We start from the raw sequence: 27441 nt of genomic DNA, 5'->3' as shown, positions 1-27441 counted from the left end.
TGATTCAAAGATGTTATGCAGTATTCCCTAAATCATTACTGATATAACATTATATTTTAAATTTTTTTCCTTCCATTTTAAATGCATGCTTCAGAAATATAAATTTATCACATTTTAGGTGTACATAATTAGGTTTAACTGTGAAATAAAGTTGCAAATTCTTATTTTCTTGACAAATGAGATTTCTAGTATATTCAGATTTCTACTGTATCTTTTTTTGTTTTTTGTTTTTTTTATATATTCCAGCTTTCCCCTCTATTTTTGTTTAAAAATTCTAACACCGAATTTCATGCCAGAAAAATTTTTTTTCTCCTGAAGCTGGAGGAAATCATTTCAAGTTTCAAGACTGTGAAAATTGACTATGCCTGACTTTTTCCAAATTGTCTCGTAATGCTTTTTGCCAGGCAGATTCTAGGACCAGTTAGTTTATGATCAAAACTTACAGATGGTACTTACAGAAGACTAGCCAGTAGGGCATTTTTCAAGAATGTCAAGATCAAAAACTATAATTAAAGGTTATTTTGGGAAAAGCCAGCGTCCCCATCACTAACTCCGCAGGGGAAAAAAAGAAGAAGAAACGATTTTGTGACAAAGTAATTGCTGACAAAAATATTGTAACCCAATATGTCATTTGAAAACAATTGAATTTCTGGTCTTTTCATTGGGGAACTTTAGCTTTCAAAGTGATAGTTAGGGTTATAGTGTATAATGCTGACTTTTCCTTAAGATCATAGGTTATTTCACAGCTGTCATGGTTTTGGAGCCATCTTCCCTGTCACCAGTTACTGCAGCTCGCCCTTGCTGGTGGATATCTTTATGCCAGACCCTCATAACATTTAATCACCACAAGGTCGAGGTCACATGATGGTAAGCCTGTGATAAAATTTTTACCTCTTAACAACGTACAAGGGAAAATTTTATGCACTGAGGCAAAAGCAGGAAAATAATGAATATCTATAGTTTAATTTCCATGCATCACTGCTTGTGGCAGTGAAATAAATACCACGGTGAAGTAATAGAGTAGTTAGAGGGGTGGGCTAGAGGTTTAAAGAAGAAAATTAATATCCATGATTAAAATTGCATGTATCATTGCCAAGGGCTGTGAAAATATGTCAATTGCACGGCTATGTCTGTTTCAGTGCCAGAGAAGGAACATTTAAAATTTAATAATAATTGCTCTGTTTCCTTGCATAAAACAATGCAAAATCTTTACTCCAAAGTCTTGCTATTACTAAATGAATGTCATGGATTGTTTTTGAAAATGATCAACTTTAATTGTGCATATATTTTTATGTGCTGATAAGTAGTTTTTCAATCTCTTTTTTTATTTAAAAGACAAACCTAATGTTGCATATCTACAGGTTCATTTTTTAAACTAATCCTGTTAATTCTAGGTAACAATTCTATAATTCAATTAGTCCTTAAATTAATATTTGTAGCTCAAGTTTATATTCCTTGATGATGACTTTATAATATTATTTTGCTAAAATAGTAAAGCATATTTTCAATATTATTTATTATAAGTTTTCATTTTTTCAACTAATAACCATATATATCCTTAAATTGCAACATGTAAAATTTTCACTTGACTGATAACTTATTGAGATAAATTAAGAATATGTGATTCATTTGTATTTAGAATATGTCTGATTTTTATAATACCTACTACAATGGACACTGAAAAAGTATTGCTAACAGTCGTATTCCCTACATTTCAGAGGTCCTGCTTTTCATTGGGCTTTTGAAGTGAAAAATTAGGCTTCCCAAAAGACTACCTTGCAACCCTCAAAGAACATTTTTAAAAATCACTTAATGTATACAGTTACTTTTCTGAGAATTCTTACTTTGTTTGTTGTTGTTTTTAAATCTGTGAATTCACTACAAAGCAGAACTCTCAAATGCAAAGGTTTTAAAATATAATGCTTTATTGGGTAGAGGAGACCTAAGATACATTAGTTTTCTAGCTATTAAATAACCAAATCTCTCTCATTCTTTCTCTGTTTTACACACACACACACACAGAGCCTTTGCACAGATTCTTACTTAGTGTTAGGCTTCTGTATTTTGTCCCCTTCAAGGGGATGAGTACTGTACCCTTTGCTTTGCTCAGAATTGAGGAACTAAGTACTTGGGCAGCACTCAACAAATAAGTCAAAATGACAAATATTGAATCCAATTTGAAACTGTGGGGGTAAATTTAAGTGGCCCCAAATGTCTGTGTTCTATGAGTTACTTCCATTCGTGAAGGAACTACAATTCCAGATTTTTATGTTCATGAAATAATTCACATTATTCTCTTTTATTTTTAACTTCTGGATGGGCCAAAGAGAGTTTCACACTGAAGATTACAGCCATGGCTTTCACCAAGCTGAAAAACAAGCTTTAACGTGATGATCCACACAAGACCAAACCTGATGAGAAATGTAGGGTGTTGCTATGGCAATTCCATTCGTTGGAACTTTTCTCTGTTGGCTTCACTCTGACATTACATTCTAAAAAGAATCGTATGAAAAGGTGTGGTGGCTGTGAAGACAAACGCAAAGCCAAGAAGATGGAACTTTCTTATCCGTCTCCAAAGAGAGAATGTCGTCATATTGTAATGCCACCCTAATGTAGTCGGAGGGCTGGCTTAGGAGGTGTCATTCTGAGATTTCATTGAAACCCTGGGGTGTATTTCTTTTTCACTTAAGTGGAAAATTGGCGATGCCAGAGTTATTAGCAAAATGACAAGGTGAAAGAAGGATGCTTGGATGAAACTGAAAGATGACAAGGCCTTGGCTCCTAAAAGAATGAAGACCTGTTTTGTTGTTGGAGGTGATGGATTCATTTTTTTAAAGCAGAGGTTTGATATATTAAAATATCACTTAAATCTAAGCATCGACAGTGAATATCTCTCATAGAGAGGGAAATTTATTCATTTACCTAATGTCATTTCTTTCCAGGTAGACCTTCCTTTTCAAGGGTTATAATAAATGCAGCTGTTTATAACAACAACCTCAGAATATCATTTCAGGCATTGTGTCAAAGCACTTTTTTTCTTCAAAACAACCCTCAGAGGTAGATATTATTAGAAACTCCATTTTGCATATGAAGAAAGGGAGATTCAGAGAGAAAATATGACTGGGCTTATGTCAATCACTTATAAAAAAGGAAATAAAAAATTTGAATACAGAACCAAGATCTTAATCAATATGTTATTAAACAGAACTGTGCCAAAATTTGATGGAAGAGGGGATTCCTAAACAATTTACTTATCAGTAGGAAAACTGTATCTTTGACATCACTATGAATATCCTCCTTTTCTAAGTTAGAAATAAAACCAATCAAGTAAAGTTAAGGAGGTGATGTGTCAGGTGATGTATTTTGTGCCTTAAAAGGAATCCACTTTGCAATTTAAATTTTTTTTTTTTAAATTTATGATAGTCACACACAGAGAGAGAGAGAGAGAGAGAGAGAGAGGCAGAGACATAGGCAGAGGGAGAAGCAGGCTCCATGCACCGGGAGCCCGATGTGGGATTTGATCCCGGGTCTCCAGGATCGTGCCCTGGGCCAAAGGCAGGCGCTAAACCGCTGAGCCACCCAGGGATCCCCACTTTGCAATTTTAATTTAACAATCGTAATTGATGGAGATTTTACCATATGCTGTAAACACAAAAGGACTTCTAGTCAGTACTTTCTGCTTCAGAAGAATTTATTAGTTACTGGGAGAACACAGTCAACAAGTAAAGTAGGGATTCACCGATTTAGGTGTGAACATATGTACAATTACCAATAAGGCAGAGGTTAGGAATTAGAGGCCTGATGGCTGATAAGGCCCTCAGACATGTTTAATTTGAGTCGTCCAATGTGATTTTCAACATTTTTATTCAATGACCACATTTAAAAACTGAGAGATTTTTTTTACAGAAAAAAATCCAAATATCTGTAAACACAGAATTCATATTCCTATTTGTCAATGTTTGGCTGGGCTAATAGAAAGGGTCCACCTTAGTAGTGGTGTGCACTCTATTTTTCGAGATTCCCCATCCCTCCTCTTCCACACACCGAAGTTCAGTGACAGTTGTCATTCATCAAAAAGCTTGTGTCCTTGTCATTCATACATTTGATTATATATGCTAGTTTCCTGGCCCATTTGGCTTTTGAGGTTGTCACTTTTGCTGTAACAAAAGTGTATTTGAAATACATGTTAGTAATAGGTAAGAACAAAAAGACAATCATTCAGATAGTAGCATAGTATCTACTCTTTCTATGTGTCTCGGCGCTATTCTGCAAATATAAACTCAAATGGCTAAAGACAAGATCTGGGATATGAATTGAAGTTGCCACAACTACTGAGTTTTTCAGAGGTATGATTTAGTGCAAAACTATTTTGGTTTACCTAAAGGATGTAGGTCATTAAGATGTCTGGTATGGGTGTGATACGTAAAGATTTCAGATAAGCAGGCACAATTTATGTGCAAAGAAGATTCCAGCTGGAGAATCAGATTAAATAGAGGAAATAAAATGGAGTAGAAAGCTAGAATGAGGAAATGAGGCAGAGAGAGAAAGGTAGTGATGCGGGGAGAGACTTTGAGTTGTGAGGTTATAGCTCCTCAATTCCTTAAGCATTGCCCAAATTCTTGGCCCTTTCTAGCATTCATCCAGTAGCCTCTGATAAAATGGACTACAAGATTTTTTCTTAGCTTTTGCTTTTATCTCTGCCTGGGATGATTTCTTTCTCTGCAAATCTTCAATTCATCTGATATTCTCTTACATTTCAACACTTGGTTCAGGACGCTCATTTTCTACTAAAATTTTCTGTTGCCCTTTAGAGAAAGGAAATAATGTCTTCCTTTATACTACAAACACCTTGTATAGGCTTCATTTATTAGACTTAATTATATCTCATTGAAATTATGTATTTACATTCTTGTCTTCCCTAGGAGACTTTGAATTCTTGGGAAGGCGCCCGTGTTTCACTTATCTTTGTGTCTCTATCTCCCAGCATGGTATAATAAATATTTGTTGAATAAGTGAATGAATACATTCTCAAAAGGGAGTCAGATTAAAGTATTTATTAAAATTCTCTTGACTTACTAACTAATCACATAATCCTAAGGAGCCAACATTTTCCTCAAAATAGCTAGTTTAGGGACGCCTGCGTGGCTCAGCGGTTGAGTGTCTGCCTTCAGCTCAGGGCGTGATCCTGAAGTCCAGGGATCAAGTTCTGCATCGGGCTCCCTGTATGGAGCCTGCCTCTCCCTCTGCCTGTGTCTCTGCCTCTCTCTCTCTCTCTCTCTCTCTCTCTCAGGAATAAATAAATATAATCTTTAAAATAAATAGCTAGTTTATATACGTTATTAATCCAATTGATAAAAATTATGCTAATATGTTGAGGTTGTATGTGTGTATATACCTATCCATAATATCTATCTACATGCAGATAGATATGTACATAGATACATATGTAGATAGATATTACAGATAGGTAGATATATACACACACATATCTATATATCTGCATCTATAATTAGTTGAACATGTTCTTCATCTGGGGTACTAAATTAAGATACTCTGGAGAGCATCTGAGTTAAATTTAATTACATAACTAAATAAGTATTTAATTTCATTATATAATTTACCAAATATACCCCCTTTATCCAGTCACCCACCAAAGTTACCATGTTCTTTTGAAAAAAAATCATCATTAAAATATTAACTAGAGGAAGGAAAAACAATTTTAAGTCTTATCTATAGTACTTGGCATATTTTTTTTCATTTTATTGAAATATAATGAAAAAGTGCACATATGTGTATAGTTCAACAGAGTACACCTGTAAAACTAGTTCCCAAGTAAAAATAACATTACTATCAGCTCCCTAAAGCACCTTATTTCCTCTCCTGTCCATAGCCCTCTTGTTAAGCACATTCTAGACTTTTAAAAGCATAGATGAGTTTTTGCCTGTTTTTAATAATTGGGATGTTTGCTACACTTAAAACTTACTACTTACATAATGCATACATTATAACTATATTTTTTAAAAAGCATCTATTCTTAAATCTGCAGTTACAAAGGCAGAGGAGACATAATCCTGACATTCCAGAAGCTTATCTGGTAGAGGAGGTAACATATAATCAAATACCTATGGACACATAGTACATAGTAAATGAGTTCTGAGTGATAGCTGAGTATTAGGAATCTCTCATCTGGTTTCACACAAAGTGTGGAATCACTACTGAGGTTCTGAAAAGGCAAGATTTTAATAATAGGTTTCTTTCAGGTTGGCAGAAACACAGCTACTTACACTTCCAATGTCGTGATAAATTTATTTCATGGATGGAGGCAAATCTTCATAATCTTTCCTTTTTTTAAAGATTTTATTTATTTATTCATGAGAGACACAGAGAGAAAGAGAGAGGCAGAGAAACAGGCAGAGGGAGAAGCAGACTCTTTGCAGGAAGCCCGATGTGGGACTCGATCCCGGGACTCCAGGATCACGCCCTGAGCCAAAGGCAGGCACTAAACCTCTGAGCCACCCAGGGATCCCCCCCCAACCTATTTATTTATTTATTTATTTATTTATTTATTTATTTATGTATTTATTTATTTATTATCTTTCTGATGGAAGCCTCTGAGAGCATATTAAAGACGGGTTGAAGGAGCAAAGCTGGGCAGTGTCCAGGTTGGCAAAGTACCTTTGGGTTACTCTTTGGCATAAGAGCTATTTATTGTAATAGTAACTGGTGGCCAGAAAAGTGTATTGGAGGGCTGAATTTCAAAGCTACTCTTACATATGGATTAAAAGTTACACAGTGCTAGAAGAATGTTGCTAGGGAGCAATTTTCTGTGGGTTGCTGATTGAGTGGTGTTGAGCTTCCAAGTAAAAAGGCTTCTAGGTTACAGAGATAATAAGCAAGGTGGGTCAGTTGTCTCTGAGAGGCTAAACAGTCATTGGAGACTGGTAGTGTTAACTGATGAGTATGATACACTATTTTTCAGGAATGCTTCTTTATGCTTCCATGAAAAAGTAATGCCCTTTGTCAAATCCTCTTTCTTTGAAACAGGGTGCTCCCCACTCTATTAAACTGTTGTCTGCCCTAGAATCAGCTTAATCTTCTAAAGTACTGCGTCTCATCACCCAGGCCTAGCACAGTCTTGGTCTCATTAGGCAATGTAGGCTAGTTGCTTCCGTAGTTTGCCATTCCTGTCTTTACTCTGGTATCAGCTCAGGAAACCTCTTGCTGTCACCAAAACAATTCCCTAACAAACATTCTCTTCTCAAGAAACTCCAACTAGTATTGGAGAAAAACAGCTCCCTCACATACAGTGGAATGCTTAGAGGGTATGGTGTTACTGCATCATGTTCTGAGAACAGTCAAATTTGGCTGTACTGTGCATTTATTTTTATTTCAAAAATCAACAGTCTGCACCGCATCAGAACTCCAAAGGACTCATGTTCCCAGAGTCATGGTAAGAGAAGAGGTCTAGTTGGGATGGGGATTGTATGCCTTAGGATGAGTCTCCCTAGGGCATAATACGGAAAGAGCCATATGCAGTTGAGCTCAAGCACTCAAGAAACATAATATGATGACATTAACATAATGGCACAAAGTGAACAAACCTCCTTTCCCTTGAGTCTAGGAAATGGATGTTCCCTCAGCATATAAGAGAAAGTGCTTCCTCTGTGCCTTTTTGGATAGATAGTCTGTCCCAGGATTGCCTTAGGGAGGGTTGCTTTCTCTAAGCCCCAAATCATGTAAACACGTTCTTAGATTCATTTGAAGGATGTGTTCAAAATAAACTTACTTCACAGTGCAGTCTCATTTATGAAAAAAACAAACCCAAAACTACATGTTTATGTAGTTTTAGAGAAAGGAACACACACGTAGTAGAGAAAAGAAATAAAATAAAATATAACCAGTGATTCTTCTTTCTGGATTGTTAGTGTATGAACATGAATTTTGTCTTAAATTTGTCTATAGTTTTCTAATTTTATTCATCAATATTACGTCTCCAAACAGAAGTGAAACCAAAAGTGTTATTTAAAAATATGAACCACTGAATTATTAGATTCCGATTTGAACTGTGGGGAATGGTCATTAGTGTGGACCCTTCTGTCAAGAGTGAGGTGTTCCAGAGGGCAGGGAGAGGTGAGAATCCTTGTTCTGTACCCTACTTCTGCTGTATGAAGTGTAGCACACTGAGTTTACATAAGCCTAAATATTGACATATATGTGTTTCCTCTTAGTCTTTCATCCCCTTGAGATAAATTTGTAGCCCTAGTACAGAGTTAGTACTAATCAATACGTACTCATGGAATACATGATTGAAGGAATGAATGAATTGAAAGTATAAATGAATGACTGAATGTTCAAACAACCTCTTGTGATGTTTTCTAAATGTTCTACAGTCTGTCTTCTAACAATTTCAGTTACCACCACTCTAAATTCAAAATCTGATTTGGAATTGGGCAGAGTCAAAATGAGGATGTTTTTTGGTTTCTTTATTCCTTCCCAGATATACACATTATCTATTTTTAATTTCTATTACATCTACCTAAAACATAAGTATCTGGTAAAGTCTGTAGTAAATTTACTGTATGAAAATGTGGACTATTTGAAAGAATAGATTCAATGACAGAAATTACTCTTGGGAAAATTGATTTATAAAATCAAATCAGTCTGTCTTATGAATCAAAAGAGTCATGGTCAGTGTAGATGGAAAAAGAAATGATATCACGAATCTTTAACTAAGAACCAATGATGTAACGTTATAAAACTTGGCCAACTTTTTTTTTTTTTTTTTTTTTTAAGTAGTTTCCATGCCCAGCATGGAACCCAACATGGGGCTTGGACTCACAACCCTAAGATCAAGGCCTGAGTTGAAATCAAGAGTAGGACGTTCAACTGACTGAACCACCCAGGCACCCCTGGCCAACTTCTTAATAAAATATTATTTTGTGTTTTACTTATATAATTTAATTATTAGATCTTCAAGGAATAGAAAGGAACAGATGAATTACTAAAAATAATATGAAAATCTACATGATATTAGGTAATTGGCATAGAATTATACACAGTGTTGTTTGCTTTTTAAATTTTATTTATTCATCATCTACTTGTAGTAGAAGAAAGTATTACCAGGTATATATTAGTATTTCAGGAATAAAACAACACCGGGAAGAAGTAATTTGAGCAGCATAACAATATTTTATGACTATGTCACTTTTTATCAGAAAGTGTTCATAGTACTAATTTGATTTTCCAAGGAGTCTATGACTCAAAAATGGATCAGGATGAGTGCTTTTAAGTCCATTAGATTTCTGGTTCATTAGTAGCCAATGTCCTGGTAAGGGGTCAGGAATGTAGTTTGCCTTTTTTGAATGCAAACCAACAGACTGTGCTCCTTATCTGCTGAGTAGTGTTTACCAGAGGGTAAATTGATATTGATATTGAGACTGATTTTTCTGAGAAAGTTGATATTTTCATAGAAGTTGAGTAAATTCCGTTCACCTGCAGTGAAAAGTTGGCTTCCACAGTGCTGGTTTCTACTCATTACTAAAGTTCCTGTGGAAAACAAAAGGAGGAACGGACAGTGAAGTCATAGGTACCGTTTACTTTCTCTTAATTGTACATCTGCCCTCCAGAGACCTTTACTGGTAATCTGTTCTTCAGGATTTATCACAAAATCTCCTTCTTCTGTAGGTAGGAGATTCTCTCAATTCCCGGACTATTTGTATGATAAATGAGCATGAACCTCCCTGTGACATGTCTATTATTGAATTGAACTGTTATTTAAATCTTGCATTGCCATTTAATTTCTCACTTATGTATGTTTTATCTTTTCAACTGGATTGTAAGGTTTGGGAAGGTCATAGAAGATATACCCGATTTTCTATCCTACCCACTTGCCTTTCATAGTCTTTGGTAGGTACTCAATAAATATTGATGGATAGGATAAGATTCAGCTGAAAATAACAAACCTAGGCCTTGCCTGTCAGTTCCCAGTTCAGTTCTATGACTTGCAAATTTAATTTTGAGTGAGTACAAAGTACTCACTTATTCTGCAAAATGAAAAACTGTGCATATTTAGAAAGAATCTATCTTCTGCTGGTGACATCAAAATTCTAGATTTTCTTTCTCTCTGAAAGGCCCCAATAATCTGTACATTTCTACCATATTAATTTACAAGTACTGTAATTTTATTTTTTATTTTTTACAAGTCCTGTAATTTTAAAACATTTCAAATAAACACACCCTGCATATATATTTTAAAATAGGACATCTCTCCTTAGTTAGGATAGGTTTTATACTATAGAGAATTAGTGAATTTCACATGTGAATTATGAACCCATCAATGAAAATATTATATCTTGAAATACCAACTATTTAATTTGAATTAGTATTCAATAAAAATTACATCCACAAGGCAGACTGAATTTCTAATTACTTTGTATTATATGGGTAAAAGCTAGAGGCAGAATCACATAGTATTAGGGCAGGGTTGTCTTTTCTATTTACTGAAGAAAAAATAGTCTATTTCAAATAAACAGTCAAATTTGCTAATCCTTACATTTCTTCCAACTGGCAAATTACCTTAACAAGTAAATATTTTCTTATTAATGCAGAGGAGCATTCAGGCAAAAACTTTCAAGTATAACATAACAAAATAGCCCTGTGTCATAGTTCTCTAAGTCAAATGCCATGCCATATCAGGTGAGACATTTAATCCCTGCAGATAGGAAAAAAATACATTGTGTCCAATCAAAGGGTGATAAATCTAGTAGCATCTGTTTTTACAGCATCACTTTAACGTTTTCAGACGAAATAATACTATGCTATCGAAGACATCAAAGTGGCATAAAACATTCATTTAGAGGAACTGAAACAGGAAACTAGAACTAGAGACCTGAAAAATAGAAACTTTATACTTATCAATATCCTTAATATGCCTTTTTCATCTCTTTCTCTGAAACAAAAAGCTTTATAAAACAGCATCCTACCTTTGAGTAGTTTTAAAACACAGGGCAAGGCAATGGGCATGAGGGTGCTAATAGCTGTGTAACTAATAAAAAAAAAATTCACATGATATTGTATTGTGGTTTTAAAAAAATGACTGTCCCTATTTATGTTGATGAAAGACTGAAAAGCCTAAATTTGGGATCTCTTTTAGAAAATGCAGTTTTTCCATATTTTTCAATCAAAAATGTAGAGAATCAGCAAAATTATGGAGTGTGTTGCAGTGCCCATTATGTACTTCCGGGATTTGATTTAGAGAAAAATTAAAGCTAAGTGGCTTTGATAAAACAGAAATTTAACCCAAAATGAATGGCATTTTTTTTTTAAATAATGGGCTTTTGAAAAACTCTGTTTTAAAAAAGATATATTTTCTATACAAATGTATAAAAAAGATCCTAGGAAAATCGCAAAGCTTTGGGTATAAGACAACAGAACCCTCATATATTGGCTTTGTTTTGTCGTTTTGTTGATATAGCCACTACTCATTTACATTTAAAGCCTGAAATCCTGCTCCATAATCTTTCAGCTTCAGCTTCCTCCTCCTAACTGCTATACATACTGACATCTACCTTTTATTCTAATTAGGTTATTTTCTTTTGTTCTTTGCTATCTTAAGAAAAGAAAAATTATCTTAAAATTATTTTTCTTTCTGTAGGCATAAAAACTTCTCAGTTCCTTTACTATTGTAGAAAAAAACATGAATCGAAATGATAGCCTGGATTAGAAATAATTATTTAAATTGCTTTAGTTTCAGGAAATTGAAAAAGACAAAGCATATTTTCATTTAATACTATCTCATTTTAAATAAGCTCCTTCAGGAATCTTGGCTACAACTTGCCTGACCAGTGTCCACTAGATGACACTGTTGTATAAGCACAATAATGAGAGGCCATAGCTTTGACAATAACTAATTTATCATATATATATATTTAGATATTGTCAGTGTCTCTTTCTCAAGATGAAACTGGCTTAGCATTTTTAATTGGATATGGCTGATAACTACAACTTCATATAATGTAGAGTAAAGCCACCCTCAAAGGTTAAAATGTAGGGAAAAAAAGAAACAACCACTTCACAGTGTTCACATTTTTGCAATAGAAAAATCTTTGAAAATCTGTATATTTCACAGTTAAGATAGACTTCATTATGAATTTTAAATTGTGCCATTTTAAATCGAGTGACAACGATTGTACTGATAATGTTGGTTTTCAAGTAGTGTCTTGTCAGTAATCTATTTTTTTTCTCTCTCTCTCCCTTCCTTCGTGTCTTTTCAATTCTCTCTTTCTTCCCTTCTTGATTCTGGGTTGGGAGTCATTCGAGTGCAGTGCCAAAATCAGGGGAAGAATCAATAGTCTTAAGCTAACAGCCTCTATGCCACATTGTTGCCAAGCCAGGAAACTTTAGTCTTGGAAAAAACACAGGTTTTAAGAGACGATCTTGATGGCACTTGTGTAGATAGAGCCATTGAAGGAAACGGACTACCTGGAATTGTACACGTATTTCCAGGCATAGAGATTTTCCTGTAAAATCCACTATCTGTAGATAAAATATAGATTATTGAGATTTCCCTGGTATTAGGATTCCTTTGTAATAACTCATTCTTATAACGATGTTCAAGATTACTGTGACATTAAGCTTATTTTCTGTGGCTTTAATTTAATAAGAATGTTGAAGTAAAAGCATTCATGCTCTCTACCGTACATCACATATACTAATCTCATGTTGTTTACCTGAAAATCTCGGAGGAGGGGCCAGGCCTAAAAGGAAATTACACAAAGTGTGAGTGGTGATCGAAGTGTTTTATGGCACGTGGCATGTCTCAGAGGGAAGCGACAGACATGTCACCTTGTTGGTTTTTTTTTTTTTTTTTTTTCTTATTTTAAGCCTGGCATGCTGGAGCTAGGAAAGCAGAGCGAGAGATGCCCTGCACTTCTGTGAGAAGTGCACGACCTGCTGCAGTTTCTGCACTCAGAAAAACAGGCTACATACCTCAAGTGCTGGAGTTTTCACTAGCCTGTTTTATCAACATGATTGGTAAACAAAACTATCAGATTATGCCATTACACCTATGACTAGGTGTAGAAAAGAGACCCACATACTAAATTTGTTTGCAAAGACACGGCCATCATGCTTAAACACCAGACCATCCTCTTAATGGGTGGAATATGGGTCAGGTGAACCTGTGTATAAGTCACTTCTTTTTCTTTCTCTTCTTTCACTTCTCGGAGTCTGGGATTTCTTTTCTTTTTCTTTCTTTCTTTTTTTTTTTTTCCTCTTTGCTTACTCCAGAAGGAAAACTGTTCTCTCTAGCCTTAACTGAAAACTATAATATTACTGATAGGACTTTTATATGCCAGCTCTTCCACCATGAGCACATTTATATAATCTCATCAAGCCTTAGATTTTCCAGTACATAATTCTGCATAGGTTATTATGAAGATTAAATGAGATTATAATATTATAATATTTGCAAATTACATGGCAAATTTTGACATACAGTAAGTGTGCTGATCTATAGAAATCTTCCTTTAAAAAAAAAAAAGTGCTTTCAGGGGAAGTGGATGTTAGGAAAGAATCCAAATCAGTAGTAGACCATAAAGTAACATTGCTTCAGGGCTAGATAGAAAGCAACGGTGTAGAGACAGGTGTGGAAGAAACTAGAAAGTATCATCAAGCTGGAGAGAGAGAAGAGAATCTGAAAATGGCATTACAGGAAAACTGAGAATGAAAAAGGAGTGATGTCTATGACAAGAAGCATTACCATATCTTGAGTATATGTGGGATGCTCAGGCACTTTCTATACATTTTCACATTTAATTCTCACAAAATTCCTATGAAGAGTTTTTATTAGCATCTACTTATTCTAGTGGAGAAAACTGAGGCTCATAGCCTTCAAGTATCAAGTCCAAGGTACTTCTTAGCTCCTAAATGGAAAAGCCTGTGAAATTGCCAAAGTACTTTCCACTGCCATTAGGCCACCCCTATCTCCCACCACTTTATAGATAGAGTAAACCCGATTTCCACATTCCTGTAATTCCACATTGATAAATGTGGTGCTTGGAAATTTTATATGAATACTCATAATATATTTTCCTTGAGAAATAAGGCTTATAACGATGGGTATTCAACCTTTTTTTATTTTTTTATTTTTTATTCAACCTTTTTAATCAAAAGCTTGTTTATTTCTAAATGTAGCTGATCCATAGAATATGTATTCTGTAGTACCATGAGACAGTCTACAGAAAACTATCCTTTCTTAATTCCAAATGTGAAATTTAAGAGCACAACACTTTCACCACAGTAGAGAGAAGCCATCTCGTGAATTCTCACCCCATGATAGATTTAATGTGTGTGTAGATGAAGATTTAGGAAATGTTGCAGCACCCATCACCATACATACCTAATTGTGAGCTATTTGATAGGTGGGTGACCTTATGTGATGGGAAATGAATGCACATTTTGGCAGATGTAAATATCTATAAGATTCAGAAGTTCAACTAAATGTGTAGATACAATAAATTTAGTCCCTATAATGGTGCAATGTCCCCTTTGAGATCAGAGATGTACCAGCTTGGCATTTTCCTCTTTCCTAGCATGCATGAACATGTCTGAAATATGAAATCTGAATCTCTTACCATTGAATTACTGTAACACATTTAGCAAAAGGCAACATGAATTCAGTAGTTGTTTATAAAACTGAGCATATTGTCCTCCTCTTCCCCACACATATATTTTGGTGCCAAATTTTAGATCTTAAATGTGTCCACCAGCTCAGTGTACAGGCTGGAGAGGGGACAAGTATTTTCATTAAGATTTCCTCCATTTCTGTGGCTCTTAGAGTGATGCCCTGCCATATTCTCCCTCTTATGAGAGATCTGTATGATGGTGATGACTGAACCAGTGGTGTGGACTCATCATTTATTCTCAATCCACTGTTCACTAACATTGCACAAGAGAGGGAAGCTAATTGATATTTGCTACATACATTTTTTTTTTCTGTCTCCAGCTAAATATCTTTGGTAATCCATCTCCCTGCCTCCAGTCTCTAGCTTCTGCTAACATTTTCCCATTGATTCTGCAGTATCCTTTCCTTCTGATGTTACCTACAGTCTATGATCATTTATTTTTCTGATTAAAATTTTCACTTATCTCTCTATCTAGAAGGCCATGAAGCACAGCAAAATGTAGGGTACTTAAGTGATAAGGCTAGCTATGAAATCCTAAAAGATGTGGATCTGATATGATTTTCTGATTAGATTCCCTTAAGACTTAAAAATTATAATTTACTACAGGCAACAGGATTTCAGGGCTGCTAAACCTAGAGATGAGATGTTGAGCATCTAGAGGTCTTTGTCTCCTACAAAACATATGTGTGACACACTTTTTTTACAAGTTAAAACATTTTAGATTAAAGCATTTTCTTTCTCTTTCATACACATATTGATAATTTCTTGGTAATAGTTTACTTTGAACAGAAAGGGAATAATTAGGAAGTTTTTTTTCTCAATTATCAGAAGATGTATAAGACTATAAATTGCTCTAATTAAACTAGCACCATAGAAAGACAAGGTCAAATGCTGATCAGAAGGGCCAAATAATCAGGAAAATAAACACAGCCAACTATTCTCTACTCGGCCTGGAGAGCCTGATTTTTTTAAGCAAACACATTGGTATATATCCAGATTTTTCATATACCCTCACTTTCTAATTCAAACATCTGGAGCCAAACTACTCACTCAACATCTGGAGCTTGGTCAACTTATTTGGAGAGTGGAGATGCTATTATTTTGAAGTTACTACAAGGATTAAAAGGCAATATGAAGTATGTGAACATATTTTTTAAAGGATAAAGCAGTAACAAGTGTAGGATATTATTGTCTTTTTTCATAGATTCACATACTTTCAGGTTGACTATGTTTGAAAGACCAAGCCAAAAACTAATCTTTGTGATACCCTTGGAAATCATAACTAGTGAAACTCAACAATTTATTTTCTAATTTATAGGGCTGCCACTAAGTTGACATTTTCTTGTTTGACATGGACAATTAAGATTTGATTTCCATGTATGAAAAGATCTGGCAATTAGAGGAATTCACTCAAGCAAGTAGCTAGCTTCTAAGGTAAAGCATTTCTTTAGAAGCTTAAAACACTAGGATTTTCTAATATCATCAACAGAATGGCAGACCCAGCCTCATTCTGTTAAGGGTATGATGGTAGAACTTCTGATTCAAAAGAAGTAATCCCTTTATGTCTCCTAGTCCTTCTCCTAATAATTATTTCTAATTAACTTATTTGTCTGGTTTCTTGTTTGTTTTTTCTCAGTAACACATAAACCCCATGAGTGCAGATATTTTATTTTCGTTTATGTTGTTCATCAGTATTATTTCCTATAAAAATGTGCCAGGTACATAACAGGTGTACAATCAATATTTTTAACATAAGAAAGACTGGATGAGATGCTAAGATTCCTTTCTATTTCCAAGTTCTCAGAAACCATGAAAAACAGTGAAGTAGTCCTATACATTAATGAAAAGGTAGCTGATTTTATTAAAAATATGCAAATCATACACTGAAAAGGAATCTTTAATTTGAATATTTTTAATCTAACTTTTGAGCATTTGGGAATCAATAGAACCATTACACTCGAGTCTCCAGATTGAAGGTATAAAGAAAAATATCAATTTCTAAAAATAAGAAAACAAAAAGCATATCATATGTACTTTGTTTCTTTCCCTACTATTTGGATTCCAAAAATAGAGACCCATTCCCTATTCGTCTGTTCGACAAACATTTACTGAGCACTTACTCTCTGTCAAGCACTTATAGGCACTGGGGGGAAAGTCTACCCTGTCAGAATTCAGTTATGAATGAGAGATACAGAACTATTAAGCCTCTTTATATGTTCTTTTCTCAGAGCTCAGAATGGAAATGACAGAGGATTTAGAAATAGTTCTGTTAGGAAGCTCTGCTCCTTCAAAGCTTTGCTAGCATGTTAGTAGGCTGATGAAATAAGCAGTGGCTGAAATATCTTCACATACTTTAACTGAATATCTATAATATGCCAAACTTTGCAGGGATTTAAGGGTATCTTCGAACTCTGGGAAGGGAAACAGATTTATAAAAAGATCATTGTAAGAGAGTAAGTGGCACCTATCCACAAGTAGTCCTGGGGGTGGGATGGAAACAGAGGTCCACTCTGATTCAGAGTGTGGGGTCAGGGAAAGTGTTCCAGTTAGGATCCTAACAAGAAACCACTGGCACCCTTTAATTGAGAAGTTATAGAAAAGGCTTTTAAAGTGACTATTTATCATAAGGTGAACAAGTGTGGGGAAACAAGATAGGACAATATGTTGGAGGTCATTATACTCCCAGCCTTCATGGAGTAAAGGGAGACAGAAATCCCCAGATCCTGGAATAGAAGGAGTTGATTGGAAAAGGTCTGCTTAACAGGAGCTGTGGGCTTCAGTGCAGGGATGAAGCTAACTCTTGTAAGCCCAAGCGAGGAGACCGATGAGAAAAAAACCCTCACCTCACTCTCCTCCTTTCCACTGCCAGTACTCACACTGGCTGAACCCAGGCAGAAGGCAAAGGTCAGGTAAGTTCATTGATGATGTCAATACAGGTTAGTTTTTCAGGGCACAGATCAAAGAGAGGAACCATGAGTCAGTACGGTGGGGTAACAAAAAATAACCAATGGAGAAGGATTGGGTGGTAGGATACACTTGAGCTGGGCCTTGAAGGCTGAGGAGGAGTACCCCAGCTAGATGAACTGGGTCACTCCAGAGAAGGAATGATGTTTGAAGAACGTCTGCCTAGAGGGGGAGGGGATCCTAGGAAGATTGGAAAATGCAGACTTTGTGTAATTTTTTGAGAGATTCTCTGCACATACTTCTTACTGCCATGAGCTAATAGTAAAGAGACTTAACAGAGTCAAAACGGGGTCTCAAAATCTGGGAACTAACTAAAGCCTCCTGTAAATACCAGCAGAAGCACTTCTGCAATCTTGAGATTTTAGGAGACTACTGGAATACCTTTAGTCAGATCCAGGATGAGACTGATAGCTGGAAATAATGTTATTTTTATGGTATGATATGAAATCAGAAGGTGATGGACACTTAGACAAAATACTCATGTGGTATGGATTGAAACTCTTTCTGTGCCAGGTTGGTCAACAGAAATCAAGAATAAGGAGTCAAAAAAAAAAAAAAGGCTTCAATATCAAATTATTTCAGAAGATAGTGGATGATACTTCTCTTGAGTGAGAAACTGTTTCTTTGGACAGCCCTGGTGGCTCAGCGGTTTAGAGCCGCCTGCAGCTCAGGGTGTGATCCTGGAGACCCAGGATCGAGTCCCACACTGGGCTCACTGCATGGAACCTGCTTCTCCCTTTGCCTGTGTCTCTCCCTCTGTCTCTATCACTCATGAATAAATAAATTAATTAATTTAAAACAAACAAAAACAAAAAGAAACTGTTTCTTTGTTATAGAATTACCTTGGATCTTTTAGTGATTCTGATTCTTATGCCTATAACATTACTAAAGAGGTCATGTATAAGTCCTGTATGTACCCTAGCCTATTTTGGGCAACAGTATGACCTAGTGTAGTGGTTTTTCAACTTTTAAAAAATCACTTCTTCCCAGAACTTCAATTTATAAATGAAGTAAAAGAGTTTTCTAGCAGTTTAAATCTTCATTGCTCAGCAGAAAATATTTTATTACTTACTTGCCCCAAACCCTGTAGCACCCTTGTGGACCATTGAGTTTCCTAGAGCAATAGTTGTCAAATCACTGGATAGGGAATTATATACAGAGAACAAACTGATGGTTGCCAGAGGGGTAGGGATGGAAGGATAGGAAAAATGGGTGAAAGGGAGTGGAAGGTACAGGTTTCCAATTACGGAATGAAGAAACCAAGGAGATGAAAGTTATAGCACAGGGTAGCCAATGGTACCGTAAAAATATTATTGTATGGTGACAGATGGGAGCTACAGTTGTGGTGAACATGGCACAACATATTGTTGAATCAGTATTTTGTACACTCAAAGCTCATGTAACATTGTGCGTCAACTGTAGTTCAACAACACATTTAAAAAAAAAAAAGAATAGGGAATTATAAGAAGTGACATGACACCCAGGGTTCAAATCTCAGTTTCAAAGTAAATTTTCCTAGGGGAAAGCAAGGACCCTTCTTGAGGATAACAGAAATGTTTGTAGTGACCCCTCCCTACTCCCCACCCTACCCCGAGCCCCAGAGGACTGATTCACAGTGTGACTCTGGGCAAGTCACTGAACCTCTTCTTGCTTTAGAATTCTTTTCTGTAAAATAGAAGTTGTTAATGGTCACCATGTGCCTCCTTCATCACAGAGATGCTGGAAGGATTAATGAGTGGTTGTTACCAAAGGTTTTAAAAGATCCTTTGAAGAAAGGCTGTAGATAAGACAAAAAAAAAACCCATGCACACAATATATTTTATTCGATCCTACCCAGTAAATGCTCTGAGAGAGTCCAGAAACAAATACCTAAAACTCTAAGTGGATAGTGTCAGTTCCAATTTACTTCTTTGCTTGGATGGAGGTGGTGCTATTAGCACCAACCAGGGACAGATACTGTTGCTTCCCTGTGTCTGGATGTGCTGAAAGAAGCTTCAGGGACAAGAGCAATGAAGTTACGAGGCGTGTCTAGGCATCAGGAACTAGTGAGATAAGGGTAAACAGGTGGAGTGGGGAGGGTAGAAGCAGAAAAAAAACAAAAAACAAAAAAACACTAGCAGGAGCTATCTGAGCACGCTGGGAAGCAGAGCTATTGAGGTGTGTGTAAACCAAGAAGGAGGGACGCCTGGGTGGCTCAGCGGTTGAGCACCTGCCCCTGGCTCAGGGCATGATCCGCGGTCTCAGGATCGAGTCCCACATCGGGGTCCCTGCATGGAGCCTGCTTCTCCCTCTGCCTACGTCTCTGCCTCTCTCTCTCTGTGTCTTTCATGAATAAATAAATAAAATCTTAAAAAAACAAACCAAGAAGGAGCTGGCCACAATACACAACCAGGCTCCACGAGAATGGCAGCCCTTCCTCCCAGCATGTGGTGTGGGGACGGAGGCATCCCTGCTCTCCCCCGGAGACTGGCCAGGACACCTGTCTAACCTATGTGCTGCCTACCCTGCACTTTGACTCTCTTGCCCACCCTGACCTTCATCATCATGCACAGATAGGACTATTTTTAAAGACCTCCGTGTGGCATGTCCCTGGTGGGCACCTTCTTCTTTCCACATCCCAGCCTCGAGGTTGGATTTTCTTTACTTCCAGCCTGAAATATTTCGGTGGTGTTCTAAGCACAGCAGTCTTTGCCTCCTACGTCTTCCTTTCTCCAGCTTCAAATTGGTGCTGGAAAATCATCCTCCAGCAAATCCGACCTCACCTGCTTATGCTCAGAAGCATTGCATCATGCCGTGTGCAGATACCAGGCATGTCAAGCTTTTGCCTGTGGTTTTCAAGGACCTTCATTATCTGAACCCTACTCGCACAGCCGGGCCCCCATCCTACCACACGGCCCTTGCTCTGAACATGCCCTTCTCGGTGCTCTCGGAACTCAGGCCACATGCTTCTGTTTCAGTGCCTTCTCACCCAACCGTGTAAACTGCCCTCTCATTTCGGATGTATAAGGACCCATTGATTATCTTTCAAACTCTCTTTCAGCTGGCTATGTACAGATTCTTCTCGGACTTCCTGAAGGGAAGGGCCTTCTTACCCCTTTCCACCTCTCCCACCACTCTGCTTCCAGGGCTGTCCGTCACTACGTGTATTTTCATTTGGGGCACTCGCAGTGGGCTTGGGGTCCAAAGCCCTGGGTTCATGATTAGCCCTCATTTGTTAGTTGTGATTTGGGACAAGTAAGCTGATTACTTTGAGTCTCCGTTTCTTAGCCTGTATATGGAAATGGAATACTTTTAAGGGAAATAAAATATGCGAAATCCCTCGGCACTGTACTTGGCACAGGTGAGCTACTGGACAAACATTTATGGAGCGGGCGAATGAATGAAGGAAAAAAAACCCCAAACTGATGAGTCCTGTAATGATACATCATTCTGTCTTCTGGGAACAGTGGAATCCCTCATTCTTGCTTTTCAACAATTTGAACAAGGCGTCGCCCTGGGAATGACAGGGTCAGTCTGCCCGGGGAATGACAGGCCTACGAAGCTTACAAGTTGCGTGGAGGGGGAGCCACATGGGAGGAGCGTCCCTGTAGGCTTTCTCCTGTGATGATGCAACTTTCTATTTCTGCAGAAAGTCTTTCAGGTTTGTTTACCTCAAGCTCCAGTTTCCGGCATTATGTCTGCTTCATTGTCGTCCTTCTTTAAATTCCCTTTCCCCAGACAAAGCTGCGAGTGTGGCTTTGAAGTCGCGGGAAGCCGCGTTGTCAGTTAGGGCCAGAGCCCACGAAGTACACGTGGAAGCTGCATTAGAGGCGGTGGAGATCAGAGGGCATTTCAAAAGCTGCAGGAGCTATTCAGATTCTCTTCTTTAAAGGGGCTCTGATGCCAGAAGATGGTGTGTTGGACTCTTCTGTGCTAGCAGTTTGAGATGTATTTGTAGTTTAATCATAGAGAAGCCTGATTTAAAATTCCCAGTTCCGCGGGGTGGGGGGGGGGGTGTTTTCTGTGCTGGGGCTCTGCTACAGCAGCCCCTCCTGAGGAGCCATATGCTCTGCTGTTGTACCAGGTCTGCAATTCCTGGGGAGGATTTAGGAGGCAGGAGATTAAAGGAAAACGAGAAGACGTTTGCTTTCTGTATTGTTCTTGCTCCCAGGATCCAGTCATTGCCTCACTGTTGAACTCTGACACCAAAGTGGGCCCAAGGTCTAGCCGATATTAAGCAAATATTTGCAGGTTGATCTGCTGATTTGAAGAATTGCTTCTTCGCCCTGGGAGGCAGTGATATTCTTTTCTCCAAGTTACGAATTTAAAGAAAGAAAGGAGGTTAGCTATGGGCAAACCAGAGTTTCTCTGACAACTGAGTTTGACAACTGAGAAAGAAAGGAAGAGGGGAAGTGAATCTCCTGGTTTAGGTTTAGGTTTCACTCTGTGCAAACTGATAAAGTTGAGGCTGAGCCGACTTATTGAACTAAAACATTAAGTTGCATGCACAGGAAAACTGAAGAAAGCAAAATGTACAGTTGCCTTTCCCTAAAAGCCTTTTATGGGCAGGAAAAAAAAATATGTCCCTGTTGGTCAATTTCCCTTCCCTCTTAGAAGCAGAATTCCCTCCTGCGGCACCCCATGTGACTTTTTGTGTCGTTATTTCAATCATCATAAGCACTTTGCTAGATGACACTGATTACTGGGTTAAAAAAAAAAGAAAATTGGTATAAATTTTATTACTTTTGGATGGAATACATCGAGGAAATAATTCCATAGATCTTTCACACTTGAACCAAGTGTCTCAGCTGGAGAAACAACAACAAAAACAACATTTTGTCCTTTATTTGCATCACTGTGCTATATTCTATTTTAGGAATCAGGGGGAACATGTCTTGCAGAACAGAAATCAAAACACACTGGGTTGAAGGGAAACAATGAAATGATTCGACTCCAACTTCTTATGTAAACTTATATCATATGATAATGTAGTTGTACTGCATATTCAATTTTGATATGTAACCTTTGAAATAAATTGGAATATTCTTTCCTGATACTCTTGGCACACACCGAGTGATCATAAACAATAATCTTATAAAGGTCACTTGCTCAATAAGTAGTGCTCACGGCAAGAAGTGTTCAGGACTACTCAGAGACATTTTTTCCTTTCCCTGAGACTCTTAATTTATTCTTTTTCCTTCTTTGAAGCTCCAAACAACACAAGTTTTCTTGTACCATGTAGAAATTTACAGAATTTCTGGAATGAGCCCTGTTTTTCTCTTTTTCTTACACTTTACTCTTTTTTTAAACTTAAATTGGCTGATAGAAAGTAGGCAAAGCAGTTTGGGGGTGGGGGTGGGGGAGGAAGTTAAGTTATTCAGCCAAAAACTAATTGGCTATTTTAAAGGAAATTATTTGATTTCAAGTTCTCTCTACTCAAATTAATTTATCTGAATAGGCATGGCTAAGATAAGTAGGCATAGATATACTTGTGATGTTTGCTTTTACACAACTTGTTCATTTACAAAATATATTTCAGAAACCCTACAACAAATCCCAAACAAACTTAATATTTCTTTATCAAGTAACTTCAGCTTCTCATACAGAAGCTAAAAACCATGTTTTGTTAGATCTGAGCTTCAATCATGTTAGTTGTGTCTTTCACCAGCAAAACAACCCCAATCAATATTATTCTACTTGTAGAAAATAACTTCTTAGTATATGCCAATTTCATCTGCTGCCAAATAATACAGGTCACTATTCCCCTTATCAAGATAATGACACAGGAGAGGATTTTCTTGCTACAAACCTATCTGAAGACATTTACGTGGGTCATACACATGATATTTGGTTACCAGTAAAGGAATCTGGAAAGAGTAATCAAGATAAGTCACACAAAACCTTCTGTAGGGAGGATTTACCTGCATCCTATTAAAACCCATTCATTTCAAGTATCTTTACAAATTTTAGTCAAATAACAAGTATAGGACATTTTCAGGATGAAATTAGTAAAATAAAACTTTTTGTTATTTTTGTTTACCTTGTTCTAAGAAGAAGATTTGAAGCTTGAATAAGCTTAATTGTAATTCCAATTTATTGTATACCATGTCTTCTTCTTTCTTAAAAATCCATGCATTAAAAAAAAAATCTGTGCATTTGAAGACCCTCTCTTGGATGCTATAGAGTCATTTTAGTAATGATTCTTATTCTCTCTCAATCTCTTAATCTCTCTCCTCTCTCTCTCAGAATATGAATTTAATACCATAGTTTTCAAATAAGGATGAACTGATTTGATTCCTAGACAGAGTTATGATGAGAAGAATGATGGAGTTAGTGTCATTTGATGTGGGCCTTGAAGTAGAAGCAGATGTCAAGGGACACTGGTGCAGAAATGCCATGCAGGCATGGGGTTGTTGGGATAGGTAGTGATGAGAAGCTTCTTTTTATCTTATGTTAAGTTTTGCATCATTATAATATCTAAAATTTATTACTACTGCCGCTATTATGGTGGCCTTTTGGAAATCTGTAAAGTCTTAGGAGGTGTTTCCTTAAGATCTCATGTTCTTTTTTGATAATTAAAACTGGAAGCTTATTATAGAGGAAACACTGACTTTAGCTAGAGCACACAATGTTTAGAGTTCTTAAAAAAATCAGTGTTGAATTTGGATAAATCCAACAAATGTTGTTGAAATGTAGACTTTACTGTCCACTGAATCTTTTTCTCAGCCTTTGAAGTGATAGAAGAACACAAATCTAAGAGAAGCCCATTTGAAGTTGGCTTTGGGAAGGGGGTAAGCAAGGCCTCTGGTAAGGGAAGAACAGCTGTGTTTGTGGCTGTTTCCTACAGACCTTCCTCCTTGGTTAGTGAATGAAAGTCAGAGAATTTAATATATTGTCAAAATTTATAGTTTATTTTTATGAACTAAAGGATGCAGTTATTCCTTTCTCTGGATAATTCTAATTTGAAACTTAAACAGGCACAAATACCCACTCAAAACATAATAATCAAAGGTAATTCACTTTGATGTTAAATATTTAGGTATAGGAATGCATATCTTTGAGACAAGTTATGGTGTTAGTATATGGTAGGGCAGATGGACCAAATATAAATTCAGAACTGAACAAATTATAGGAGCTGTGAATACATTTTACAGCATGTCTTCTATTTGTTCATTTTTTAAAGCTGTTTCCCTCTTTATTATGCTGCTTTAGTTGTCTAGCACCTATAGGAATGTATCTAGGAAATGTGACTTGAGTTTATAAATCCTGTAAGAATTTGCATTTATCTTTGTCAAGAGGATAACTGAAGGCAGTGAGGTCTCTGTGAAATATTCTAATTAATCCAACTCACCATATTTTTGTATTCTGAAAATCCCATCAACTAAAATTCAGTTCTCGTCTTAAGAAGGAGGAAAAGAGCAGAGGTGTCCCAGAGGAGGAAAAAGGGAGGAATTAAATTTTTTTTAAAAGTGAATAGAACTAAATGAAGGAACCAAAATAGGAAAATTTTGCATAAACATTATTCATCTCTGTGCTTTTCTTCCAACAACCTTTGACCTCTGCCTTCCTAGAAATCCAATCCTGTTGTCAGAGAACACTTTACTCTTCCAGAAAACCTAGAAACTTTTACCAACTCAGCCAGCTTGTTAGTCCTTGTCTGCATTCTGGCTGCCTCGTCTGCCATACATAGAAGCAGTCCCTAATGGCTGGAGAATGTGAGTTTTTCTTAATGCAAAATATGCCTCACAGTACTAAGTAAAGCAAAAGAGGCCTGTTTTCTAAGACTCTGCACTTGAGAATGTGTTCGGACAATCTCTGCCCAGATGCCAGTGTGCAGATGCATATTTCAGACGCTTCTCTTCCTGATTAGCATGCAGCCAGAACACCTGTTTTGCTGCCTGGAGGAATCATATTTGAAATGAAGACACACCTGCACACTCAAATATTTTCAGTGCATTTATAAACAGAGCTCTTAGTGTTGGAGTGAATATGTTCCCATCAGTCCAAAGGTGTGAGCTCTACCTCTGAAATGACCTCAGACCCATTTTGTTGTTTCTCATGGTCATTTTTTAAAAACTTCATTTGCAAGCAGACTTAAAGTGTTAGACTTCCCACAGGGATTACTCAGCACGTGTGTGTGTGTGTGTGTGTGTGTGTGTGTGTGTGTGTGTTGAAAGGGGGACTATCCAAATCCGGGGGCAAATACCCTGCTTTGGCAGGCAATAGAATGAGACAGTCAATAAGACAGTCACCATTCATGATATTTTTGAATGTTGAAAAGGACACACAGGTCATGGTCCAAATACACACTTCTTTTTGAACATTTGAAAGTATTTAAAACATGTATCTCTGAAAGTTTAAACTTATAACTACGAGTATGAAATAATCATCTCTAAGAGCAAAATAAAAAAAAGAATTGTTTAAAATTACAACTGACTATTCAAAATACAACAGTGTCAACTATGCTTTACTTTTTAGAATTATTATTCACAATGACTTTATTTTAAAGCATTCTGTATACATTTATAAGTGCACATATGATGTATTTTATGTACATGGATTAGGTGGCTGTTTAAGGACAACAGTGCCTACTAGAAAATTATTTTCCACAAGAGTAAAGTGTGGAAGATTTAAGGTCCTATTAAAATCAACTTGGAGAAAGTACCAAACCTATGTAACTGTATAGTTAAAAAAAAAAAAATGAAAGCATGGCTACATGGCAGCTTGATTTAAATGATAGAATTTGGGTAGCATAATTCAGAATTGGTGATTGATATGCTTCTAGGAACTGAGCTTTTGAACCTTTTCAAGTTCATCAAACACTGCTTTCATAGGCAATGCATGGATAAATTATATTCTTTTAAATTCTTTAAAAGTGAGAACAGTGGAATTAAACTCTATCAGTTTAGTAATAATTCTACATGAGCCCGATCCCAGTCATTCATAACTAAAATAGTGAATCTATCAGCCAAGAATAAGAATGGAAACACTCAAATAAGACATTTGGGCTGCTGCAAAGAACAAAAATATAGATTGGCCCTATATTTTTTACTTAATCTGTCTAAATCAATTAGACATTTGAATTGTGGTATTGTATTTCCAGGAAGCTTCATTGCTTTCTATTATCCTCATGACAAAAATAAACAATTCCTTTTGAAATCGTAGAGAAAAAATGCCTCCCACTGAGTTGATGTTGTGTGCTGTTATATGCAAGAACATATGTGTAATAAAAAATGAGAAATTATGGATCAAATAATGATGTTGGAGCCACTTACACAAACAATAGAGAGCATTTTGGATGAGTTCCAAATATCATCACTATTGTTTAATTTCAGCTCCAGTTATGCATCTGCCTAGACTAGTGTCAAAGATAATAATCTCACCAGATAGATATAAAATGCACAACTAAAATTACATAGCTCCATTATTCTGTTTACACATAGTACTAAAGCACTCTTTTCCAGCTGACTGACCCAATAGAGCATTTTGTCCATTGAGTTCCCTTGCAAATTTGGTGGGCTCATGCCCATTTCTTTGTATATATTAGGTTATTTTGTACCCATGTAAGAATAAAGTAACCAAGAAGAGGCATGAATATGTTTGCTCTCTAATGAATCTGTTCTTTACATCTTGCTCTCTGCCTTTCACACACAATTATGGGCTTTTAAAGCAAGGGAGAGCCTTAGTGGAAGTCACAAAATGCCAATTAAAAGAAATGGACAGAAGCTGAGTGCCAAATCACTCATTCTGGGAACCAGAGGAAGACAAAGAGAGCTGCACATTTTAGCCCTCTTCACTGAAATGTTTTTTGCCA

At 36.6% G+C, this 27441-nt stretch overlaps 1 long non-coding RNA gene across 1 annotated transcript; it reads left to right on the top strand.

Annotated features, from left to right (window-relative positions):
- Positions 1 to 734: 734 nt before the first annotated feature.
- LOC144318047 (uncharacterized) lies at positions 735 to 2874 on the top strand. Its single transcript, XR_013383906.1, has 2 exons — positions 735 to 867; positions 2328 to 2874. It is a non-coding gene; the product is annotated as an uncharacterized LOC144318047 (long non-coding RNA).
- Positions 2875 to 27441: the final 24567 nt, after the last annotated feature.

Source organism: Canis aureus, chromosome 8 (genome assembly GCF_053574225.1).
Source record: "Canis aureus isolate CA01 chromosome 8, VMU_Caureus_v.1.0, whole genome shotgun sequence".
Taxonomy (NCBI): domain Eukaryota; kingdom Metazoa; phylum Chordata; class Mammalia; order Carnivora; family Canidae; genus Canis; species Canis aureus.
The sequence above is the reverse complement of the archived record's forward strand: the minus strand, read 5'-3'. Positions and strand labels throughout refer to the sequence as shown.